Raw genomic sequence first — 26,516 nt, 5'->3', positions numbered from 1 at the left:
GGAGCTGGAGTGTGCTGAAGACATTGTTAGAAGTATTGGGGAGATTTTGGAGGCAAGTTGGAGAGTGGGAGTTGGAGGAAGTGGTTGCCCAGAGAAGGTTACTTCAGGTGAAGGTGGGCATTAGGATAAGGTAGTAACATCAGATAGAGGAGGCCACATGAGCAGCTGGTTATCTGTGGATGCCCAAGTGATTATCGGTAGGGTCTGTTGACATTAAATGGCGGAGGCAATAATCAGGAGGAGGTGGACACATCATGTGGAGGAAGTGGTTTTCAGGAAGAAGTGATTACATGAGGTGGTAACTGGGAACTGGAGGCAACATCAGGTGGTTAACAGGAAGTTGAAGTAACAGATATGTGGAAGAAGGTGTAGGACACAGCTAGACGATGTCAGGTGGTTCCTAATGCCCATACCTCGTACAGTCCGGTCAAGACGGCAGGCAGTGGTACATGCTTGTGGCTAGAAGTATAGAGAAGAGTTAGGCTAGCAGACCAGGCCAGGTTCCAACAGCATAGGACAGACAAGGGCAGCTGCAGTGAGATTGGGAAATCCTGACTTCTGCTTCATCTCACAGCAAAGCTACAATCTTACTGGTCCGAGAAGACAGCAAGAATCACCAGGATTACACCTAAAACAGGTGATCATTGCCAAATGTTTGTGAATCTTTAGCACACCCACAATAGTCTGGAAGTAGGTATTGGGCACTTGGCACTCTTTAAAAGGACTGCAAGGGTTCAAGAAACCCACAACGCTGGTAGGAGGTAAGTGTGAAAGACTATTTTGTTGGTCTTGAATGATCAGACATTATTGTCCCCGTTGATCCTGCTTGGTGCAAATATAGCCAGGATTTATAAGTGAAACCCATGCCCATTCATTTGTGTGTTCCACACAGCTTATTACAAAACCTCCTATACAGGATTTACTCAGCATGACTCTGGGCCATGATGCCAGGAATGGCCACAGTTGTTCTATACAAAATGAAGAAATACAATTAGACGAGCCCTGATTGAGCGCAGCACAAACAATGTGGCCACAGCTGTTCTATACAAAATGAAGAAATACAATTAGACGAGCCCTGATTGAGCGCAGCTCAAACAATGATCAGTCCTCGCTGGTTGAAGACTGTGAGGAGCAGGCTATTCTGCACCCAAGCAAAGGTTCAAGTTAAAACCTGTTTGCTTGGTTTGCCCTCACTGTCCGCCGATTTCTCTTTCAGGATGCACAAGCTTTTGGCAAGGTGGCCGTCCATTCAATCAACTTGCAGAACCAAATTACTTTGCTTGACAATCTGATCTGTCTTAATGAAACAACTATTAACCCAACTACTTCGCACCCTCTCCATCCACCACTCATACCTGGGCTGGTTCTGGGCTTCCTTCACTACCCAGCACCCTATATGTTCAACCACTCCCCCTTCCTCCATTCCTAGGGTGTTTCTGGCTCCTTTAACTCCCCACCACCCCCAACCTAGTTCTGGGCTACATTGGCTCCCCTACTGTTAGTTTTCAGAATCAGCACTGGTGTAAAATTCTGAGAAGCCAACCTAGCAAATTAGTAAGTATTTTTCACACTTGGTCCTAACCAAATTCCTTCTGGGTAGTGTAGGCTGAGCAGTTAGGTTTCGACGTTGAAGATCAGGGAAATGGTCTAGTAGTACGGTTAACAAAACAAAGAGATTTTCAAGAATTGGAGGCCCGCACAGATGTATATAAATACTACATATTAAGAAAAACCCATGTAATTAAAAGTCAAGGATGTTAAAATCCACAGAAGCAATTATATACACACACACACACACACATAGGTGCTCTTCCTGGATGGCTTAGTCAATGTTTTGCATACAACCAGCACAAAACATTGATTACGCAATCCAGGAATCTGAAGTGGAGAGCACTAAGTGGAGAGTTCGGAGGGGTCTTTCTGGAAGGGGGGGAATGGGCTGGGGACCAGGGAGTTTGGAGGGAAGGGCAAAGAAGAGGTCTGGTGGGGTCGCCTGGTGACTGCAGAGTTGGAAGGGGAGGTGGGCAAGGGGCCAGGAATCGAAAGAGGTACTTTTCAGAACTCCTAAGACGCAAACGTCAATGCACCGTGGTAGTTTTGAAAAAAGGAGCTTTTCTGAAACACTGGATACAATCCATGTATTGTGACAAGGTCAGTAACCTGAACTTGTCAAGAGGGGATAGGAATTCCTCTCAGCCTGGCCTGGGAGGCCTACCAGGATGGAAGCCAGAGCAATTACTACACCAGATGGTCAAAGGTGGAGGTTTGGGAGGGCCGCTGTTCCTATCCCCTTCCCATGGACCTGCATGTTTCTTGCCAGTACCACTTTGAATCACCCCATACCTTTTAAGAACCATGCTGTTCAGTTTCTTTTTCTAATAGACCAATTAACGAGGCAGACAGACCAATTAATGAGGCAGACGAAGTTTAGACAGACTGCCCACAAGACCGCAATCCACAAGCGCATGATTCCAGTCTTCTAAATGCCAGGACCAGCACACATGACTTAGTATCAGCTGTGTCCGACCTAACATGGACAATGCAATAAGGACTTGCCTCACAGAGACCTCTGCTTACCTACTGTGTAGTTCACTGCAACAAAGTGCTTAAAATGAACTTGCACATTGCAAAGTGGGCCAGCATTTTTGCAGCACGGCAGCCCCACACAGAATAAAGGGGTGGGTATTAGCCCCCTAAATGTAAACTTTGATTGTTGTAGCGCCTCTCGGGTGGGGAACCACAGGACCCTATTGGTTAGGGCCAGAAGTCCAATAAGAGAAGAAGGGAGTAAAATATAGGGCCGGCAGGAAACAAGAAGTCATGGGTTATTCGAGTGAGGTCCAAGAGGGAAACAGTTGAAGACCAGGGGACCAGCAAGAAGAAGGATCATGGAGTGGACTGGTGTGTGCAGGTAATTTAGAGAAAAGGTGAGGTACTTGTTGGTGAAGGCAAGCAGTACTGTATTATGAGTGGGCGTGCAAGGTGGGTGAGAGGGAGTGTTAGAGGGAGTGTGGAAAGTGATTGGTGTCTGAGTAGAAGGGGATGGAGCAATAGTGTGGCGAGTGGAGAGTAGTAGTGGTATAGAGAAAGGAGAGTAGTAGTGGTTTTGAGGAGGGGACAGAGAGCAAGTTGGGTGGAAGATTGGAGATAGGAAATACTGTGTGGAACATTAAGGGGAAAAAAGAGGAAGTGTAAGGGAGAGAGAGAGGAATGATGGCATTTGGAGTAGTAGGGAGGAGAGTGGAAGGAGGTGAGAGAGCGCAACAGAGAGAAATAGGGACAGGACCATCAGTGTGTGAACAGAAGATGACAGAGTAGCACTTGAGTTTCTGATAGTAACAACTTTGTAATCTCTGTGTAGAGCTAACAACATTATTAGTGTAAGCCCAGTTTAGAAAGTCCAGCAGCGAGCTTAAACAGGTCTGGTGGTTACCGTTACAGGGATCGAAGTAAGGATTTAATTAGCAGGAACTAAAAGCAGCTCCTAGGTATCTGGCATCACCCAGTAAGCAGGAGCTACGTGTGGAAACCAGGAGCCATTATATAGAGTGGTGCAAATTTAACTCCCACATGAGATGCAAATTATTACTTTTTGTCAATATAATATCACCCATTAGGCTTTAAACATCTTCTGGATTTATTCTAGTGCTAATGTGGTTGATGGGTATTTTCATGGGGACCTGAACCTGGTAAGCATGCACTAGATTTTCCGCCCAGTCAACCGACTAATATGTAAGAAGATTCTTGTAATGGAGATTGAGGAGGTGGAAACATTAAACGAGACTAACCAAGCAGATGCCAGATTCGGGGAGATGACAGTGGTACAGGTGGTGGTGGTTCCGTCCTGAAAAAATCCCGAGTCCTGCATCTGTGGAGTTCACCAAAGCCCAAAGAACTGATTCACTGCTAGAACACGCACACAAGAATGTAGAGTCAAAAGTCAAGAAGGGATTTCCATACCAAATTGATAAGAATCCAAGGGGCTACGGAACGAACTATCACCTATTGTGCTACCGAAGCAAATCCGAAGGGCTATGTTGGAGCTGGTGTGCTGTAACCTGATGGCAGAACATCTGGAGTTAGAGAAGACACAAAAGACTCTATTAAAGAAGATTCTACTGGCCTGAAGTATACACTGAAGCAGAACAGTGCTGTGCCAGTTGTCCAATCTGCCAAACAACGTCCACAGATGATGTTCCCCATGATCCCCTTCAACCCTTACCATTCATAGACATACACTCCTTCAGATTTGTAATGCACATAGTCGGACCCCTGGAACTGTCAAGATCTGACAACAGGTACATGCTGATAATTCTGGGCTATGCAATCTGATATCCAGAAGCATTCCCTTTGAGAAGCAGCACCAGTAAAGCCATTGACAAGGTTCACATACCTCATTTCATCTGAGTTGGCTTTCGGGTGAAATCCTAACCGATCGTGGTAGCAGTTTCATTTCAAAATTAAAGGGGGACATGAAGATCCTGATGAACATTAAAACCCTATGGACTTCGATATACCAGTCCCAGATACGGCCTCATAGAGCTGTGCAACCTGACCCTGAAGCGTATCTTAAGGAGGCTGATCACCGAAGACTGGAGAAAGTGGAACAACCTGATCCTGTGGGCTCTGTTTACCACCACAAAGACACCACAATCTATTACAGGATTCTCTCACTTTGCACGGGTTTTGATCAGTCGGACTCCCATGATGGGTTGGATATCATGCGGGAGGAATGGGAAGCACCAGACAGCTGGCAGACCAGTGACCACCCAATGGTAAAAACACTTGAACATATGGAGATCTGGTGTTAACCCTTATGCAAGAAGCTCAAGCCTGACAAGAGAAAGCATACAACAAGGATGCCTGGATAGGTATCTCTAAAGCAGGTGATAAGTGATGGTATTTCTCCCAACCAAAACAACTGTTTTGCTAGATGGTACGCGCCATATGTCCTTACGGAAACTGTATCATTTCTTACCCCCAAGGTACAACAAGCAGATAGATGCAAGCCATCTCAAATGTAGCACATAAACTGAAAGTATGGAAGGAAAACAGTATAACACAACTACATTTTTTATTCAACAATCCCTGAGAGATGACCCTTCCAACTGAGGTCCATGGGGGTTATGTTACCAGTGAATCTATTCCACCACTAGTCATCAAGAACTGGCAGAATTTATAGGGAGATATTTGGACATATTCTCAACGCAACCTGGGAAGGTGATAGGGATTTCCACAAGATCCCGACGCTCTTAGGAAAGGTTGTAATTTCTAGCTCAGGGGCAACGTGCGTGCATTGGAAGCAAGACAACATGGAGCAACACAGGTACGATCCCCGGTTCTACGCTTATAAACCTCTGGGTATTAAGCACGTTATAAATAACCTATCATATCATATCAAAACCCTACCAGTTACCAAAAACAGGAAAAAATAATTAAAGAAGAAATTAAAAAGATGCTTTACCTCGGGGTGATTGAGAGGTCCTACAGCAAGTGGTTTTCACCCATCGTCCTTGTTTCCAAGCCAGACAATACCTGGAGATTTTGTATTGACTTCAGCCATCTCAAAGAAATCTCAAAATTCAATGCTTATCCGATATCCTAGCCAAATCAATTAGTGGAGGTACATTGGAAAAGGACAGATACATCTCCACCCTAGATCAGAGAAATGGTTACTGACAAGTGCCCCGGGAAGAAGCTAAGCCGAAGAACACTTTTTCGACCCTTTAGGGCCTCTTCCAGTTTCCCGTGCTACCGCTTATGGAGCGCCTGACAGTTTTCAGAGAAGAATGGACCAAGTTCTCCTGCTTGTTGAGCATTTGTCAGGGCATACTTAGTCAACATTGTCATATACAACTCAACATGGGATATAATATACAGCTCAACATGGGAAGAACATATCATGCACTTTTCAGCTGTCTGTGTTCAACTATGGAAAACCCATCTAATTGCCAATCCAGCCAAATACCTAGGGTTCTAGGTTGGCAATTGTCAAGTATCAGCTCAACAAATGAAAGTGGAGGCAGTCCATAAAGCAACAAGACCCATCTCTAAGAAGGATGTCCGTGCCTTCCTTGGTCCGGTAGGCTGTTAAAGACGATTCATCCACATTTGTCAGAAAAAGTCAGACACTTATAGACAAGATGGAAAGAGTCACCCTAACATTATCCGATCAGATCCACGAGCACAGGAAGTCTTTGACAGTTTCAAGAATGCTCTTTGCAGAAGTGCTGCACTAGAAATGCCTGATTTCAGCAAAGAGTTTGTCTTGCAGATGGATGCTTCATCCATTGGTCTTGGGGCTGCATTATCACAGGTGTAAGAAGGAGGAGACACAAATCTATAATGTTTATAAGCTGAAAGGTTTTTCCCCATGAAAGAAACTAACCAATCCTTGAGCTTGATTATCTAGCTATGAAAAGGTGCATATTGGGTTTGAGGTACTACCTAATGTGGTGATGATTTAAACATATCACTGATTGCGTCCCCTTAGTCTGAATGGCAAACAATAAGCACAGCAATCCCTGCATAATGAGGTGGTTCTTGGGCCTATCGCCATACTCATTTTGAGTTGAGCATAGCGCTGGGCCAAACAAGCATATACATTCCTTTTTATTGGTATCCCCAGATATCTAATGACCCAGGGGATGAGGAGAACTTGAAAGAAAGTGCGGAGTTGTGTGACAAGGTATGTAATCTGACCTTGCCAAGGGCGAATAGAAACCCCTCTAAGCCTGGGATGGAAGGCCTACCAGAGTGGAAACCACAGCCATTCCTACCCTAGAGAGGAAAGATGGGAGGGCCCGGTTTCTATCCCCTCCCTCAGTGCCTGCATGTTTCTTGGTAGTACAACTTTGAATTAGCATATACCTGTTGAGAGCCATGCTAGCCAGTTTCATTCATTTACTCGTAGACCAATTAATGAGGCAGCCGAAGTTTGGACAGACCGCCCGCAAGGCAGCAATCCAACAGCGCCTCACATTAGACTCATCCAGTCATATAGCTGCCAGGAAAAGCATGGAGAAAGCGATCCAGAAAACAAAAGGATGGGGATCCTGCACAGCATTCAGGGATACTAGGGCACTGCTCCCCAGCACCGGCAAACGCATTGCACTAACTGCAGTGCCGAATCTAACATAGACAATGCAACGCAGATTTGCCATGGAGCAGTTTTCACACAGCTATTAATTATCTACTTTGAATTTCACTGCAACGCGGCCGCCTAACATCAACTGGGACACTCTGCAATGCAGGCTGCAATTGTTGCTGCACAACGTCCCCTGCTTGGAAGAAACGGGCAGGGCTTAGTCCCCTTTTTGTAAACTTTGTGAGAAGCCAGACGGTGTCTCACCCGCTAGTCCCCGGGTATCTCTCTCTCAGGTGGCCAGGGCACAGTCTCCGCCTTTGGATCCAGACTGATGGCGAGATGCAGTATCCCTACCCCTTTACCCCATCCTACCAGGTAGGATATGTGGGAACTTTAACAGCCGCCACCTTCCCCTCTCTAACACTTTCACATGGACAGGCCGCTCTGGGAGAAAACAGATTCACAGTCGAGCAGTGTACCTGACATGTCCCGCTACTATGGTCAGGCAAAGTGAGGCAATTACTGATAATCACACACACCTGACTTCCATTAAACTTCCCCACACAGATAAAAGGCAGAGCATGAGAGCACACTCTGAGCAAGGCAAAACACATGGAGGAACAGCAGTTTCGAGTCAGCAGCTGAACGAGGGGACAAAGACGGGAAACCAAGAAGGGTTTGCAAGGAGGGAAATACCCTTGACCTTTTTGGCAAGAAACCTTTACTTTCCAGAAACCTTCGAAGCCGAAAGGATAAGGCCAGGAAACCAGACTGAAGGCTCCTACATTGTGTGTCATAGATATCGAAGGGCCTCCCGCGTAACCAACCAAGGTGGGGAGGAGCAGCAGCCGCCGGGTATCGTCCTTGGCTCCCAGAATAAAGAAACAGTAGAGATATCAACACAGCTGGTGAGTTGGGGAGACCAATGCAAGACCGGTTTGTGTTGAAGTCAAGATTGCAAGCTGCAACATTGTATAACGAGTGCTGAAACAAACATTGTTAAACGCGTGTGATGAAAAATGCGAGTAAAACTAAACTGCTGATGAATGTTTGACCTTCAGACGGAAGGATACGGTACCGTTAACAGAATGGTCCGGCACTGTGAGTGTGTTCAATCAAAGGACTCTGTAAGGTATTGCACCAAAAGACATGAAAGCCAAAAGATTGATGAGAATATTGAATGAAGTGAATCAAAGTGGTCCTGCGACGGTTAAAGCAAAACCCATTGCACATTCGAAAGTCTTCGATTTTGATATCAAGAGGATCCAAGCCCGAACAAGGGAGATCTGTGGTCTGTGCCTGAACCATTGTAGTACAAAGGGTCTAAGCCTGAAGGAAGGAGGCCCATGATAAATACTGGAAGTGAGAATTGTATATGTGAAGATCCCAATAGAAATGGAATATTTGTTTGTTTCGACAGGCCCTCTGCAGTAAGAGACTGTTATTGGAAAAGAGACTTTGGCAGAAGGCTTTCCTTTGAACTGTGTCCTTGTTGCAGAAAAGCCAGAGTGTGTACAAAGCTCCATCTTGCCACCTTGCCCCGTGCTGAAAGCGTGGGGAAAGGAAGCCAACTGCTCAAATGTCCTGACATATTATTTCTTGAACGCTTTTCTTTGTTGCATACATTATTGTACCATGCTCTTTTGTATTTAGAAGTAAGGATTGGCAATAGGTTTATTAGTATAAGCCCTTTTATTTTGACAGAGACTCGACTCGGACTGTGTTATTATCATTTGACAGTCGTAGCTTGCTCCCATCCTTAGATTTAGGGTAGATAGACCTTCAACCAACCCATTAAAGTTCAATAAACACCCTTGAACTGAGATCACTTGTGTCTGTCTTCACTGTTTGATACCATGCCTTCCTTACACATTGATTGTTCTAACACCGCCCCTGTGGGGAAGGCAGGACCAATGGGCCACAAGTTGTGGGTTGTTCAGGGAAGAAGGTGGCAGATAAAGAGTCCAGCAAGTGGAAGTATGGTGGACTAGAGTGTGGAGGCGATTTAGAGAAAAGGAGGACGTGGCATTATGTTGGAAGTGGGTTTGCAAGATGGGGGATTGTGAGTGTCAGAGGGACTGTAGAGAGTGAGTGGAAAGTGATAGGGAGGGTGAAAGGAGGGTGACTGAGTAGAAGGAGGTGGGGAAGCAGTCATGTGAATAGTGGGGAGTAGTGTGGATAGGGTGGAGTATTAGCAGGGTGGAGAGGCGAGAGTAGGCGAGAGTAGTAAAAGTGTCAAGAGGGGAGAGTAGTAGTGGTTTTGAGGAGGGAGAGAGAGCGTATTAGGTTGTAAGATCAGAGAGTGGAGGTAGGCAATAGAACGAGGAACATCAGAGGGATGGAAGAGCAGGTATAGAGAAGAGATACTGGTTGGAGTAGTAGAGAGAAGGAAAGGAGAGGGACAGAGGGAAATAGGGAGAGAAACATAAGGGTGTGAATGCAAGACGATAGGGTGGGGCTTCAGTGCCTGGAAGGCACAACACTGTATTCCATGTCGATCTAACAGCCCAGTTTAGAAAGTTCCAGAGGATGCTTAGATAGATAAGGCAACTGCCTTTAGGCCCTCATTGGCAGCCCGTTAGAAAAAAGACTGTAGGGGTCAATAATCTCTGGATGTTAACTCTGGGGAAATGGAGGCCTGGGCTAGGGAGGAAAATGCTTCATAGAGAAGAGAGAGCAAGAAACGCTCCTGCGCTCTGCCAAAATATTCTAAAATGTTCAATAAAAACCCTGGAACCATCTCTGAGATTTGGAGTGTTTTCTATGGCATGTGACAATATATAACATTAGTTAAGACAAATTTAAGATGAACCAATGTATCACAACAAAACCCTTGTAATTCAGCAGATGTGGGAAGAGACGACAATTTTAACTCTTGAGTCCCCCCTGCCCCACTGCAGATGTCCCCAATGACATAATTGTTCTTCATTGTTGCTCCCTGCTGTGATCCCATCTATGTGCTCATGGCTGATCAATGGGTGGTGTGACGCAGAGTTAAGATTATTATCACGTCCCACATCCGCCAAATTCCAAGGGTTTGATGGGATGAATTGGTTGGTCTTAACGCTTACTTTACTAAAGGTTTTCATTGAATTTCAAAGGTTTTGCTATGCGCCATGGTCACTGTCCTTGTTGCACCAATTATTATAAAAGACTGAAGCCCACTGAAGCCCACTTTTCATTGTCAGTCGCTCCGGGCCATAGCTTGGTGGCTGATATCCTCCTGCCTAGTAACTAACCACAACCCACTGTTCACATTGCAAAGTAAGGCAAAAGACTGTGACCCATAGCAGCAACCCATACGCCATGTTCCTGTTGCATAACCACAACTGAAGGTGCATGGGTGACTGCCCATTGACCTATGCCCCTTTTCAACCTATCTCCTTCAATTTCTGCAGTAATTCCAGCATTAACAAGCCACAGTCACATCATTGCCACCTTCTGTCACTGCACTAATCATTCCCAGTGATCATTTCTGCGGTAGTAGGAAAACGCTTGACAATGTACAAGACTTTCTCATCCCCACTGCCACTCTCCATGTCCCTCCCTCCTCCTTTCTCAGAACCTCCCTCTGGCTCACTTGTGTAAATCCTCCCTGATCGACTTCTATTGCGCCCTTTCACATGTCGGTATGTGTGGCACATTTATTTTTTCTAGCGCCTCTTGTGACATTACCCTGGCAATCTTGCATGTATCCTGTGGGATTTCCCTGCTAAAACAAACATGTAATGCCACAAAACAGGCCCCATCCTACCCCACGCTACATATGTGGTCTTCTTTCCTCCAGCCTCACCTTTACTTTAATGTGAAACCGGCCCTTTCTCTACTCGAAATCTTGTTTTAAGCTCTTTTCTTTTTCCGCTTTCCATTTGATTTCATTTCTGAAAAGCCTCACTTCTGCAATCCACTATGGGAGATATATACATTATAGTTTTGACTGGGGTACCCCTTTCTCTGTCGACTTTTTTAAAAACTACTGCACAGATTTACACCAAGCCAAAAAAAGGATTATCTGCAAGGGTTTGTGTCCAACTTGTTTCTTTTGGTGCAACTATGTCCAGTGGTTTTCATGCTACGGATGTTCAATGGAAGCATTTTACTCTATGGGAAATTGAATTGAGGAAAGACGACGTGTTTTTTTTCCTTAAAAACTTTTGAACTTTTTACACATTTATCCTAATATTTCCATTTTGGGACCAGTCCAAACGTATTTTTGTGGAAAATGTAATCTAAATCTATGCAGCGAGTCAAAGGTTTTTAATGATAGAATTTTCTGAAAAGGTAATGCAAATTTGTTTTATCCTAATCATACGGAGGCGAAACACACAGTTTCAAATATTGATGTGAAGCACAAACATCAATGTTGAAAGTGGGGGAAAGAAAAATGGTTAGTCAAAAACCATATGCCTTATAATTATCTGGTAATGTCAAAGGGTCATGACCCTGTTGGGGGGGGACACGGACCCCTCCCGACTTAGGACAAGTGGCGTAGCAGGCCATGAGACACAGCCAGCCCTGTCCCAGAATCGGGGTGAGAGAGTTTGGGGGACACCAGTCCCTAAAAACTCCTTTGGTGCCATGACTGTTGATGTGGGTACCCCATTATCATATGATGCATCCCATTAACTTTTCTGCAGAGAGTTCTCTTCCCTCTCTTTCAGGACTATAACTGCCAACGTGCAGCTGGGCGCCACCAAAAAAAACCAGACCAGAACCGTAGCAATGCAATTGACAAACAGAAATTGGACCTACCATCTGGCTTGCCAACACCAGACAGACCCCATGCAAATCATGGGGCAACAGAGAACGAGGAGAGACTGCAGGGGAACTGGTGTGACACAGAAATCCTCCCCAAACCGAACTGGAAACAAAACTCACCAGCACAGGAAGAACACCACCAGGAAAATGAGCAGCCTGGGCAGCGAGCTGCTACCCTGCAACTAGAGATTGAAAAGTAGCTGGGCTGAGAGTTTTAATTTTTTCTTAAAGCTCCTAAATAATCCAGCCCCTGGGGAAAGAACAGCTTTAGATTGGTCAATACAATAGAGTCAGGTAAGTGCTGCAGTCAATAGAAGGGTGCTAAAAACAAGGTCAGGAGCACTTTAAAAGGGGCAGGAATGGAGTACAGAGTGCAATTTGCAGGGGATACGTCAACAGCTGTGGAGGTGGACTGAGAGACCAGGCAGAGAATGGACGGTGGATTTGAGTGCTGAAGCGTTGGTGGCAGAGTTGGAGAGTACAGGTGAAGTATTGCTTGTGAGGGAGAGTGGTGCCTATTGTATGTAGTGCAGTGTAAGAAGGGGGGTAGGTGTGTGTATTAGGCAAGAGAAAGAAAGAAAAGGAGAGGGGCGATTAGAGTGTGAAAGTGGAGGGAAAGAGGGCATGATAAGAAGAGTGTAGGGTGGTGCAAAGCGGTAGTAGGAATAATGGCGAGGGAGGGCGCCTGAAGGTAGTCGCATGAGATAGGCAGTGAGAATGGGTTAAGGTTAGTAGAAAAGCATGTGTAAGGCACCATATGCCTCGGAGGGTGAGCAGGGCACAATATCCTTTAGTAGTGAATGGGGTGAGAAGAGAGGGTAGAAGGAGGGGTGAGGGTGAGAGTGTCAACATTGTAGGGATAGAAGAGAGAGATTGAGAAAACAACTGAAGGTAATAACATCAAGGGAAAGGAGAGAACGGGAGTGGCTGAGGGAGAGACTGTACCTAAGTGTCCAAAATATGTACACTTGAACCATCAGTTCTGATTGACAAACCTGGGGAAGTGTCAGGTCAGAGCACCTCTAAATGATTCCAGCAGGGAGCCAGATAGATATGACATTTGCCTTTAGGCCTACCTAAGTTAGAACTAAATAATAGATGTTACCTATATCTAGTTGTCCCCCTATGGCAAGAATTTGCTAAAGCCAACAGGTTAGCTTTTAAAGGGTCAAAACTTACTTCAGTCAGAAAATCAATTTCCCAGAAGTAAGGGAGTAACTCCTAATTCCAATTCACTGAGGGGACCCCCAGGTAGGAATTCCAAACCCACGACTCTATCTCCCACGGTCTAGTAAGGGTAATTACAGGGATTTGAGGCTACTTCAAATAAATGAAGACACACCAGTCACGAGGAACAAATATATAAACAACTGTTTATTATCGCTTAAGCGGACCCAAATTCATCAATGCATGTGTACAGGCATAGAGAAGGTGAGCAAAAGCATGGGGGAGTGAGCGTACCTAATTGTCATGGCCACTAGTCATGGGGCCAGTCCTTCCTCATCTCCAGGGTCCCATTGGACCCAGTCCTGGTGCCTCTGGTGCCAGGCTCATGTTAAAGTGTGCTCTGCACACTCTAGGCCTACGGCGTGTGCAACTGGGCCGGGCTTGGCCCAAGGAACAGAACTGGAAGGCACGTGCTACAGGCCCAAAGAAGGGCAAGGTGGAGTTTGTAGGCGGAGCTAATGGGAGGGGCCTGAACCAGCCTATATAAGGCCAGCCCATCCACGTGCCCTTGCTTCGCGTTATTCTGCTTCCAAGCAGCGTAACGCTCTCCGCTGTACCTACCTGTGTCTCACTAAATTACAGCCTCATCTATGAGATTTCCTGGGAACGCTTCTTACCTGCAGTCTTCCGCCTCATCTCCGCGAGCGTCTTCTCTCAAGCTACTCCGTCGCTGCGGAAGCGTCTTACCTGCTGTCACCCGCTCCATCTCTGGACATGTTTCCATCTCCTACCAGCCTCTACATCGCTGAGCGCGCATCTTACCTGCTACCAGCCTCCCCATCGCTGAGCGCACCTCTTACCTGTCGCCAGCCGCTACATCGCTGAGCACGCATCTTACCTGTCGCCAGCCGCTACATCGCTGAGCGCACACCTTACCTGTCGCCAGCCTCTACATCGCTGAGCGCTCCAGCTGCTGTGTCGCTGAGCGCGCCTCTTACCTGCAACTTGTTGCGGCCTGTGCCGGACTCTTCTTCTTACCTCCATTCCATTACGGCCCGAGTCGAGTCTTCTTCCTAGCCAACATTCCACCACGGTCGGAGCTGGAGATGCCCTCCTGCAACCGCAAATCTTCATCGAGGACCCAGACACCATTCTTCATCGTCGGCCTGCACCTACGAGAGGAAAAGAACAAACAGGTTAAAACTTATATGCATTCACACGGCTGCATATATACAAGAGACTAAAGTTCCTTTATAAAGACCAACTTCCCTGTTACTGTGGAAACTCCATCAACCTCTTAGGTGTTCCGGACTCCCCTCAATCCAGACTCCCTTACCGTACCTATGGAAATGGAATGAGACATTGCAAGAATTACCGCTAGACGGAATACAGTCATTCCGATCGAACTATAATCATACTAAAGACTTACCTCATACTTGGATTGGTCGCAACTTGTCTGGATCAACCTTCCCACAGACCAGTGAAGTAACTTGGTCCGTTCTACGTGCCCCTACTAGGAAAGGCAGGACGGTTAGCTTAACATCATAAAACTACAGGTGAGCGTCTATGGGAAAGTGCTTGCCCACAATATTCTGGCACGAAAGGGCTGGGGGAAGTCACGGGGTGCCCACTCCGTTCTCATTGCCTCTCCTCTTCACACAGGGGCAACACCCATCACCTGAGCCGCAGGTCCAACCACACTCGGAAGGGGAAGGTGATTCCGAGGAACCAGACCAAAGGAGGTCTCCAACCATGCCCCAAAGCCCCCGCAGAAACCAGGTGAGCGTTACAGAACGCGAAGCCAGTCCAAACTTCTGACTGGGCGTTATGGGAACTTCTGAAACCGACCAGTTAGCCCAGCTCTTGGGAGAGCTACGGGCCGAGGTGCATGCTTCCAGACAGGAGACTAATTCCCTAAGGAGAGACCTTATTGCAGCCCGAGAACGAACAGATGACTTGGCAAGACAGATGCTTCAGGCACATGCAGGACAAGTCCCGTTGCCTGGAATTACACCAATACCGGCGTCTCCGCCCTCACCACCAGTACAGGTGGTACTCCCAGGGGCAGTTCCACTTGCTGCACCCGGATGCTTTTTTGGCGACCCAAAGAAATATGCGGTGTTCATGAATCCGTGCCGCCTCCACTTTTTGTGTCGACCTGGAGTCTTCCCTAATGACAGTGCTAGGGTGGCCTTTGTGCTTTCTTATTTGGAAGGCTGTGCAGCTGATAAGTCTGTACCGTTAGTGGCTCAGGATGATCCAATACTTTGGAACTTTGCAGAATTCCAACGGGAACTAGAAAAACTGTTCTCCAGACACACTCAAGGGCAAGCATTGGACAATAAACTACTGTCTCTGAGACAAGGAAACCATGACTTATTGACCTACATTGCCACCTTCAACCGCCTTGTAGCACAGATCAACTGGCCAGAGGAGAAAAGGACCACATTGTTTTACCGGGTGCTTCGTGGTGAGTTAAAGGACGTACTAGCTCAAGTAGTTAACCCACCCGAATGCTGTGCAGACTATATTTACCTAACTGTGCAGTTAGACCACCGGTTACAAGACCGAAAAATGGACCGCACAAGAGCTGAAGGAAGATCAGTGTATGTGAGGCCTCGGGACACTCAGACCAAGGGCCATGAAACCCCTGAGCCTATGCAAATAGGGGGACTACGAGCTCCCATTTCCAAGGCCGAAAGAGAAAAAAGAAGAGAACAGCGGCTTTGTTCATATTATGGAAAAGTCGGACATTTCCTATGGGATTGCCCTACCAAACCCCCCAAGAAGGTGGTGGTCTTCCGCCTCATCTCCGCAAGCGTCTTCTCTCCAGCTACTCTGTCGCTGCGGACGCCTCTTACCTGCTGTCAGCGACTCCATCTCTGGACGCGTTTCCATCTACTACCAGCCTCTACATCGGTGAGCACGCATCTTACCTGCTACCAGCCTCCACATCGCTGAGCGCGCCTCTTATCTGTCCCCACCCGCTACATCGCGGAGCACGCATCTTACCTGTCACCAGCCGCTACATCGCTGAGCGCACACCTTACCTGTTGTCAGCCTCTACATCGCTGAGCGCTCCAACTGCTGCCTCGCTGAGCGCGCCTCTTACCTGCAACTCTTTGTGGCCTGTGCCGGACTCTTCTTCTTACCTCCATTCCATTACGGCCTGAGTCGAGTCTTCTTCCTAGCCAACATTCCACCACGGTCGGAGCCGGAGATGCCCTCCTGCAACCACGAATCTTCATCGAGGACCCAGACACCATTCTTCATCATCGGCCTGCACCTACGAGGGAAAAGAACAAACAGGTAATAACCTATATTCATTCACACGGCCGCATATATACAAGAGACTAAAGTTCCCTTATAAAGACCAACTTACCTGTCACTGTGGAAACTCCATCAACCTCTAAGGTGTTCCGGACTCTCCTCAATCCAGACTCCCTTCTCGTACCTATGGAAATGGAATGAGACATTGCACGGGCCAGTGAAGTAACTTCGTCCGTTCTACGTGCCCCTGCTAGGAAAGGCAGGACAGATAGTTCAACATCACAAAACTACATCATATTCTGTCACGAAAGGGCTGGGGGAAGTCACAGGGACCCCACTCCGTTCTCATTGCCTCTCGTCTTCACACAGGGGTAATACCCATCTCCTGAGCCGCAGGTCCAACCACTCTCGGAAGGGGAAAGTGATTCCGAGGAACCAGACCAAGGGAGGGCTCCAACCGTGCCCCAACGCCCCTGCGGAAACCAGGTGAGCGTTACATTTATACAGTTTGAACAACATGGCAAATTCGTTAAAACCCATCATGTGATGAGGGTTCATGACCTACAGGCGTGGGCATTTTGCTATGGCAACACATGCTGGAACACCCTGCGTCATCTGTTAGACAATGTAGTGTCTGGGAACAGAGCAGAGTGGGGTGTAGATGTATATCTTGTTCCTAACACAAGGTAACATTCCTCGTGTATTTCAACTCAGTAGCTTAGTCTTTCAAAACCTCAGATGCCATGAATTGTGCTTCCTTTTAATCGTCTAGATGCACATTCACATTTGGCTGCGGAAAATCAAGAGAGTCCAGGAAGACAGGAAGGCGCCTAATTTACAGATTAGCTATGTTTTTGCCAGATCTCCAAGGCTCTAAGTTAAAGGCAAACAATGTACTCAGCAGATTTAGCATTCCTGTGCAGGGGCATGTTGGAGGAGCTTTTGGAGTGGTGACTTCGTAAAACTTTACCGCATCGGAACGAAAACCCAGGAAAGTGGGCAAAACAAACAAGATGAAGTTCAAAAAGGCACGATTGCGCGGTTCCGTGTGTGTGCACTGAGGCCAATATTACAATACAGAAATGGACATCTATTTACACTGTGCCTAAGTCTCTTGGCCCTAATCTAAAGAAAAGAAATCCAAAAGAGTGCTTGTTAGGATGTCTTACAAAATAACTCAAGTTTGCCATCCAGAAACCTATTATGGTCTGACTTCTGTCCCTACCACTTGATACAAAGAAAATAACCTGACTCTTATCAAACGTACAACAAGGGCCGTCACCCCAAACAAAGGAATGGTCGCTGGTTTCTGACCGTACCATAATGTTTCTTTCTCAAGAGGCAAGGGGCTACTTGCCCCGTTGCAAAGTTTCAGTCAGGACACCAACTTTCTCTTATAGACCCCCCTTCTTTTGTATAGAGTCTCAGTCTCTGGCTAGTCTTTTTCCTTAGGATTCACAGACACTCTGCCTCAGTCTCAGATCTGTGTTGTGTTTTTCAGTGCTTCCTGCTGCATATGTCCACATCAGGTATTTTCCAAGTGTTCCCCAGCCAGGATTCTTGGTGTACTCCTGTTTTTTTCCCGTCCCGTCAGTCTCAGGTTCCACCTTCGGGCCTTTCTTTCAACCCACCATGGGGTCTGGATTCTTTCTACCCCTCCTAAGGTCTGTCATTTTCCCTGCCTTGGGTTCGGTATCTCATCCTGACATGCGGCCTGGTTTCATTCATCTCCCTTGGAGTCTGTCTCTTGGGGTTAGTCTCTCACCCTGCCTTGCGGTCTGAGTTCTTCCACCCCACCTCGGGTTGTGCGTTCTTTCATCCCACCTTGGGATCTGGTTTCTTTTACCCCACCTTGGGATCTGACTTCCATCCCACCTTGGAGTCCGGCACTCACCCCGCCTTGGCGTCTCGCCCCACCTTCGAATCTGTGCAGAAAACACTTGCATATTCCGGAGTCATTGTGGCTCCCATTGCTGTAGCTGATGTTTGCAGAAAGTACTGATGCTTATATCGAAAATATGAGTCAAGTAAGATAAGGATGACTTTCTTAGCTGCTCCTACGTGACCTTCCTTAAGCATCATCCACTCAACCTTTTCTCTTTTATTTTTCTCTTTTATCTAATACCATATTTTATATTTTTTTATGATTCTTTGGATTTTTTGATTATTCCTCCTTCTTTGCCATTTTGCTGTCAATTTTTCTAACTTTTATTCATTATTTTAAAAAAATTCCATTAATCCCCTGGTTAGTTTGTTATCAATGATTTGCCTTTTCTCCATGTGACCCACTACTCGCGAGAGGGGCTTTTTCTTTTTTGTTGCAATTCTCCAGTTTTCCGCAATGCTATGTCTCAACGCTTGTATGCATTGACATCATTATGCTGGTTTGCGTCGTAATGTCACTGGCCTGCGTTGACGTTTAAACACACCATCATCCTTTCTCTGCAAAGTACTTGACTATGAGCTATAATAAGCTGAATTATTACAGTGCAATTTGCAGCACTTGATTTTCCCATGCCCTTCAAACATGAAAGCAGGTAATCAGAAGAGAGCCACCTCTGTTTTCTACCACTGGTACTTCTGTGTACCTGCTCACTTGGTTTTTTAAATTATTTTCTTTTAACAATGAATGATTTCAGCTGCATTACTTTAATTGGAGCCGCCTTGGTTCTTGACAAACCACTCCTGGACTCAACGCTTTTCTTGCCAGGTATGTGTTTTCACTGGTTTTGATGCATTGTTTTGTTGTTCATCATACTTGATTTTTTTACTTTCTCATAAAGGGAATTTGTTAAGAATGTTTTTGATGATTTTTCCATTGTTTTCTTTTATTTTTTCAGATTGTGCTTTGGTCTTTTATGCTTTGGTTTTTTTTTCTACTTATTTCACAGGCCAGGTATTAAGGTATTGCACATTTAGATTCTTTTTTTTTATCCAACTCTTTTAAAGTCTGCTAAATAACAAGGACTTCTCCATTTCTTTTCTTTTTTCTCACCGCAGAGATCTCACTCTGAAGAAGGACCGCCTGAGCTCCTAAATGCATTGGCCATTGATGTATGCCTGATAACAGATTTAAATAATGTTTCAAACGTTTATGGTTTGCTGCACTTATTTTCTTCAATTATAGCTGCAATAATGTATTTTGATATTTAAAAAATGTTTCCCCTAAATAATATTATTATTATTATTATTATCGCATTCTAGCGATATGTCTCAGTGCGCTCACACAGACAGACAATTAATGATATGATATGATTTGGCATTTGTAATGCGCCTATACACAAGTGTTTCAAGGCGCGACGAGGCAGGGGGGGACAAGGGGAGACAGACAACGATCCTACTAGGCCAGGTGTCATTCAGATCGCGCAAGGGCAGGGTAGAGGGGAAGGGAAAAGTGCAGGGGGAAAGGGAGAGGGCAAAGTGCAGTACAGGGTTAGTAGAATACAAGATAAATAATAAGGAAAGTGCAGTACAGGGTTAGTAGAATACATGATAAATAATAAGGGCCAGCTGGTGGCAAGTGCAAGGTAAGTGGAGACAAGTGCTGGGAGGAGGGGCTGTAGGGATACAGAGACAGTCCCGCAGTGCAGGGGTTGCCAGGGAGGCAGTGCAGGGTAGAGTGGCTGGGCCAAGGACCGAGTTCGGTGAGTGGCCCGATTGCAGATTCAGTGCAGTTTCAGTGATTTTAGCAGGGGAGAGGGGGAGAGAAAGCAGAGGCAAAGAGGAAGGTTTTGAGGTGCTTCCGTAACCAGAGATGATTCTCCTCAAGTTTCAGGGAGGCAGGAAGGCTGTTCCAGAGGGAGGCCCCTGCTACGGAGAGAGATCTACCCCCAACTCATTGCTTGGAGAAGCGGCTGACCCTGAGGGAGTTGGAGGCGGATGAGCGATGAGCTTGAGAAGGAAGATATTTAGGAAGAGAGAGTTGAAGGTATTCAGGACCCAGGCCCCAGAAGGCCTTGTGGACCATGCAGAGGGTTTTTAACTTAATCCTCGTAGTCACTGGGAGCCAGTGTAGTGATTTCAGTCCTGGAGAGATACAGTCCCTGGGCTTGAGGCCAAGGACAAGTCTCGCAGTCCTGTTCTGGATGAGTTGCAAAGGGCGGAGAGTAGAGGCAGGAAGATTTAGATAGACGCTATTACAGTTCTCCAGCATGGGGTCTGGCATGGATTCACATGCTCATGAATATTCCCCGTCTTCAGGCTGGGAATCCTCGGTAAAGAAAAAACCAGTATCAGTTTCGTTTCTGATCTGTCTTTCGTAGTAATAACCAATCACTGGTCTCTGCGTCATACTTACCACAGCCAATGACTGCCCTCTACCTAAGCACCGCCTCTGGCAGCCATCTTCAGATTTTTACCGCACGTTCATGTGTTGGGATCCTCGTGCTATTGCTCTCGAGCGTTAGTGCTATTTTTCGCGCTTTTTCACAAAAAACTTCGATTCTTTCGGTCAAAAGAGCCTCAAGCTCCACCGATCCTACATCCGATCAACGGGGACCCGTGTCGGATTCATCTGTGCCCCTCAAGGGTGAAGATTTCGTCGAGCTACGCTTCGGAGGACTCCAGAAGCTTCTCAGGCCCGGTCTCGGAGATGGCCCAGGAGAAGGGAAGCTCGACGCCCGGAAAGCTGTTCAGGGTCTGCCCTGGATGCCAGCTGCAGAACGTCTTCAAGGAGGACGAACACTCTTTCTGCCTTTACTGCCTTCATGAGGACAAGACGCACGTGGAGAAGGACTGTGCGTTTTGCGGCAACATGTCGGAACGGACCATGAAGGACCGCCATCAACGTCTCGCCAACTGGCTGGAGGGTAAGAGCCCGTCTGGCGAGAAGAAGAAGAAATCCGAGCGGTCTTCTAAGACCTTTGAGGGCGCCCCGGCGACGGGGGCCCAACATAAGGCCAAGCACCGCGAGTCCGCTGGCACCGGGAGCGCCGAACGGTCGGGCTCTACGGGCGCCAGGCAGGGCGCACCCTCCCCGGCACCATCAACCACGAGCCAACGCTCTGGGTCGGGTAAGAGGAAGGCCGAGCACCCGGCGAAGCTCCTGGAGAGGCCCCGGTCGAGCTCTAAGGCAGAGGAGGAGCGTGGCAGTGCCCCCTCCCTCAAGGATAAGGCGGTGAGCGCACCTAAGGTGGTGAAGGCCTTGATCCATCCGACCAAGCCCTCTATCGAAACGGTCGCGGCGGCCCTGGCTCAGCCTGTGGTGGCTACACCAGTGGTGGCGACCTCAGGGCCCAGAATCTCCCTGCCTCCGCGGAGGGAGTCTTCCTTTGTGCCCATCGATAGGACCCCCGTGAAACCCTCCGTGGGGAAGAAGAAGGGGGGGCAGGGCGTCGTCGTAGATTCGGCCTCAACCTCAGAAGAGGAGCTGATCGAGGTCTTAAGCCACGGCCTAGGCGTGGAAGAAGGCCAGCCCGTCGGAATGGACCCCGACGCAGGTGACGACGACGACATCGTCGAGGATACCGACGGGGCCCCTGCTCGCCCGTCGGATTCCCCTCTGCCAGCGCCGCAAGACAACTCGGCGGCCATTTTGTTGGCCATACAGTCCTTATGCTCCGAGATGAGGACGAGGCTACCGTTACCGACGGAGGAACCTCTCCCGTCGGGGGATCCAGAACCGGGACCTTCTGGTGTTCCCCCTACCAAGAAAAGAAGGATCCATCCACCACCTCCTTTTCAACCGTCGCGCCCCGTCCAGCCCTCCTCCCCGTCCACCCGAGGGGATGATACGGGGACTGACACGGCAGCGACGGGTACGGACGACGAGGCATACGACGAGGATTTTCCGTCGTCGCCTCCCACCAGGGCTTCTCCGCCCGACGAGATCGGATCTTTCCACTCCATGATCTCCAGGGCTTCCAAGCTTTTCCAACTCTGCCCTGAGGAGAAGAAAAAGGAAGGCTTCCTTTATCAGCGGCGCGAGGCCAAGAGGAAGACGGTCCTCGCAGTGCCTCTGTTGGACGACATTTGGGATGAGGGCCTTTCCCCCCTCAAGAACCCTTCCACGACGCCAGCTAGAAGAGACCGGTACGAGAAAAAGTACCGGGTCCCGGACACGGCCCCCCTATGCCTCCGGGCGCAGCCTACCCCGGACTCCGTCGTCTCCGCGGCAGCCAGGAAGAAACGCGGGGGGGGGTGCGGCCTCCACATCGACTTCCCCGCCGGACGGCGAGGGAAAGAAATTGGATGCTATGGGACGTAGAGTCATCTCGTCGGCAGCGACGACGATTAAAGCGGCCAACGCCTTGGCTATCGTGGCCCGCTACGACAGGGAGCTCTGGTACAAGATAGCTCCCCTGCTGGATTTTCTGCCGGACGACAAGAGGGCGGAGGCCCTGGAGATCCTGCAGGAAGGTGAGGTGGCCTCGGACCACGCCATCACCGTGGCGACGGACATCGCCGACACTGGGTTCCGCCAGCTGGGCAACGGCGTTTGCCTTCGACGTCGTGGATGGCTCAAAGCTACGGACTTTCGGCAGGACGTCCAGACCAGAGTCCTGGACATGCCCTTCGACGGGAACAACCTGTTTGGAAAGACAGTGGACGATTCCCTTCAGGCCATCAAGGCGGATACTGAGACGGCCAGGGCCCTTGGAGTCCTGCAGCAACGACGAACGCCCTTTCGGAGCGGCGGAGGCAAGGGCGCCTCCAAAGGTTCCGGTGGCGGTTTCGCTTCCTACCGTCAAGCGGCCCGCTCGTCGTCGCAAGAGGCCTACAGAGGACGAGGCAAGTCTAGCGGACCCCGCCGTCGTCGCCAAGGAGGTCAAGGCGGCAAGGCCGCGTCCAAGCAGGATTGAACCGGCCGTGGGGTCGGGCCCCCACCGAAGCACCCCTTTGGGAGGCCGGCTGGCGGGCTTCGTCAGCGTGTGGGAGTCCATCTCCACCGACCGTTGGGTGCTGGACGCCCTGGCCCGGGGCCACGCGCTCGAGTTTCAAAGAAGGTGCCCGCGTGTCCCCCCCCGTGGCCAGGAAAGAACTTCACGTCCCTCAACTTCTCCTGGAGGTAAAGGCGATGCTCAGAAAGGGCGCCATCAAACTCGTCCCAAAGAGGCTTCGGGGCTCCGGAGTCTACTCGCGATACTTCCTCGTGAAGAAGAAGACGGGAGGATGGCGCCCCATCCTAGACCCCTCAGATTCGTGGTCCAAGGGCGTCATTACCAGTTCAAAGCCCTTCCCTTCGAACTACGGTCGGCACCCAGGGTATTCACCAAGTGCCTCGCACCGGTGGCGGCGCAGCTGCGCCGCGAGGGGATTCACGTCTACCCCTACCTGGACGACTGGCTCATCCGCGCCAAGACGAGGGAGCTCGCCGTGGTCCACACGGCAAGGACCGTCCAACTCCTCACGGACCTGGGATTCTCCGTGAACTACGCCAAATCCCACCTGGTGCCCGCGCAAGTCGCACTGTTTCTGGGAGCGAGGCTCGACACAGTGTCCCTCCTGGCCTCCCCGTCGGAGGAGAGGACCAGGACCATCTTGGGCAAGGTGCAACGGATGTTGGTGGCCGACGCGGCCAAGGTGAGGTCCATCAAGTCCCTCCTCGGGATGATGTCTTCCTGCATCTACCTCATTCCCATGTGCAGGCTCCGGATGCGCCCGTTGCAAGAATTCCTGGATGCGCGCTGGATCCAGACGACGGGCAGCTTCGAGGAAAGGATCAAGCTCGACGAGAGTTTCCGACGAGCGATACGGTGGTGGGGCACCCGCGCGCATCTGACGGCGGGCATGGACTTCCAGACCCCAGCCCACCAGGAGACTGTGACCACGGATGCCTCCCTGGAAGGGTGGGGAGCGCACACCGAAAATCTGCACGCAAGAGGACTCTGGCTCCCGACGGAGAAGTCCCTGCATATCAACGTCCTGGAGCTCCGTGCAGTGTTTTGGGCCCTCAGGTCCTTCCTTCCGTCCCTCAAGGGCAAGGTGGTGAGGATCTTCACCGACAACACCACCACCATGTTTTACATCAGGAAACAGGGCGGAACCAGGTCCCCAGCGCTGTCCAAGGAGGCGCAGGACCTGTGGCATTGGGCCGTCGCCCAAGGGATTTTTCTGGTGCCGTTTCATCTGGCAGGGATAAAAAACACCATCGCCGACTCACTCAGCAGGGAGCTGCGCTCGTGCCACGAGTGGGAACTACGGCAGGATCTGGTGGATCGCCTCTTCCGACGGTGGGGCACACCCCAGATCGACCTGTTCGCGACGGCGACGAACACCAAGTGCCGGAGGTTCGCCAGCAGGTTTCCCCAGACGAGGAGCATGGGCGATGCTTTCTCGTTCCCCTGGGAGGGCCTGTTCCTCTACGCGTTCCCTCCCTTGCCTCTGCTAATCCGACTCGTCAACCAGCTCAAGAGGTCACGGTGCAGGATGATCCTCGTCGCACTTGCGTGGCCGAGGCAGATATGGTTCCCGGACCTTCTGGACTTGTCAGCGTCCCCGCCGATCAAGCTGCCGGCGGACGCGGATCTACTCTCCAGGGAAGGAGGCGCCATCCTCCACCACGACCCGAAGTCGCTGAACTTGCAGGCCTGGCTCCTGCAGCGCTAGAGTTTGGAGGATACGACATACCGGCCGATTGCAGAGAGGTTCCTGCAAAGGCCAGGGCGTCCTCGACTCTTAAATGCTACGGACACAAATGGAAGAGGTTCTCTGTCTGGTGCCACGCACAGAAGATTAACCCTCTACGGATTACGGCTCCCCAAGTACTGCCGTACCTGCTGACGCTGGCCAAAGCTGGTCTGGCACACGCGTCCATCAAGATTCATCTTGCTGCGATCTCCCGATACACCAGAACCACGGGGCGGACGTCCTTGTGGTCTCATCGTCTGGTGAAGGAGTTAATGAAGGGACTGTTCAGATCGTTCCCGCCGGTGAAGGCTCCGGCCCCGGCGTGGGAGCTCAACGTGGTGCTGACCAAGCTCATGGGACCTCCGTTCGAGCCTCTGCACTCGGCCCCGTTGAAGTTTCTATCGTGGAAAACAGCTTTTCTTGTGGCCATCACCTCCGCACGACGAGTGGGAGAGATCCAGGCCCTTTCCTGCAAGGCCCCGTACTTGACTTTCCACGACACGAGGGTAGTGCTCAGGACGCACCCCTCCTTCATGCCCAAGGTGCCGTCGGACTTCCATCTCAACGAACCCTTGGTGTTGCCTGTGTTCTTCCCGTCGCCTTCGTCGCCGGCTGAGAGGACTTTGCACTCGCTGGATGTGGCTAGAGCGCTGAAGTTCTACGTAGACCGCACGAAGTGTTTTCGGAAGACGTCACAACTCTTTGTGAACTTTGGACCTGTCAATCAGGGGAAGGCTCTCTCGAAGGCTTCCATTTCCAGATGGCTCTCCGGCTGTATCATGTACTGTCACCGGTTGGCAAACCGACCGCTGCCTGGCCGTCCGAGAGCCCATTCCACCAGAGCGATCGCAGCTACCACAGCGTTCCTATCTGGTGTGCCCCTGCTGGACATATGCAGGGCTGCTACGTGGAGGTCGACGCACACCTTCACGAAATTCTACTGCGTCGACCGGGATTCCAGGGAGGAGTCCAGGGTCGGCCAAGCAGTGCTGCGCAACCTGTTCGCCTGAGGTGAGCCTGGTGAGGAGGTAAGATGCTTAATGTTGAGTTGATGTGATGCTTAATGTTGAGCCTTTGCCACCTCCCGTGGTTGTGCATGTGTGTACTGCTATGTATTCTTTATTCATGAGCATGTGAATCCATGCCAGACCCCATGCTGGAGAAGGAACAAGTTACTTACCTGTAACTGTTGTTCTCCAGCATGGGTCTGGCATGGATTCACATGCGAACCCTCCCGCCTACCCCTCTGCGGCTCTTCACTTGGTCATACTGCCACTTCACGTGCTTCCAAATCTGAAGATGGCTGCCAGAGGCGGTGCTTAGGTAGAGGGCAGTCATTGGCTGTGGTCAGTATGACGCAGAGACCAGTGATTGGTTATTACTACGAAAGACAGATCAGAAACGAAACTGATACTGGTTTTTTCTTTACCGAGGATTCCCAGCCTGACGACGGGGAATATTCATGAGCATGTGAATCCATGCCAGACCCATGCTGGAGAACAACAGTTACAGGTAAGTAACTTGTTCCTAGTCCAGCTTCGAGAGAACCAGGGCTCTAGAGACACTGAGCTTCTGGGGGAAGGAGAGGAAAGGAAGGATACCTCTGAGGAGGTGTAGCTGGTAGTGACTTCTTAGAGACTTCAGATATGTGAGGAGAGAAAGAGAG

At 49.3% G+C, this 26,516-nt stretch overlaps 1 protein-coding gene across 3 annotated transcripts in view; it reads left to right on the top strand.

Moving 5' to 3' along the window:
- The window catches only part of HDHD3 (haloacid dehalogenase like hydrolase domain containing 3), a 71,774-nt gene that overhangs the window by 21,271 nt on the left and 23,987 nt on the right, over positions 1-26,516 (top strand). Inside the window, exon 3 of one of the 3 annotated variants that reach the window (XR_011268549.1) lies at positions 19,283-19,336. The exons of 1 other annotated variant lie outside the window; for it this stretch is intronic. The gene's annotated coding sequence lies outside the window, so the exon portion shown is untranslated. Of the gene's footprint in view, positions 1-19,282; positions 19,422-26,516 lie in introns of those variants that run through there. One more of the 3 variants, XR_011268548.1, reaches the window with a different exon arrangement.

The sequence above is a fragment of the Ambystoma mexicanum genome, chromosome 8 (assembly GCF_040938575.1).
Source record: "Ambystoma mexicanum isolate Mex_15411 chromosome 8, UKY_AmexF1_1, whole genome shotgun sequence".
Taxonomy (NCBI): domain Eukaryota; kingdom Metazoa; phylum Chordata; class Amphibia; order Caudata; family Ambystomatidae; genus Ambystoma; species Ambystoma mexicanum.
This window is presented reverse-complemented; position numbering and strand designations above follow the sequence as displayed.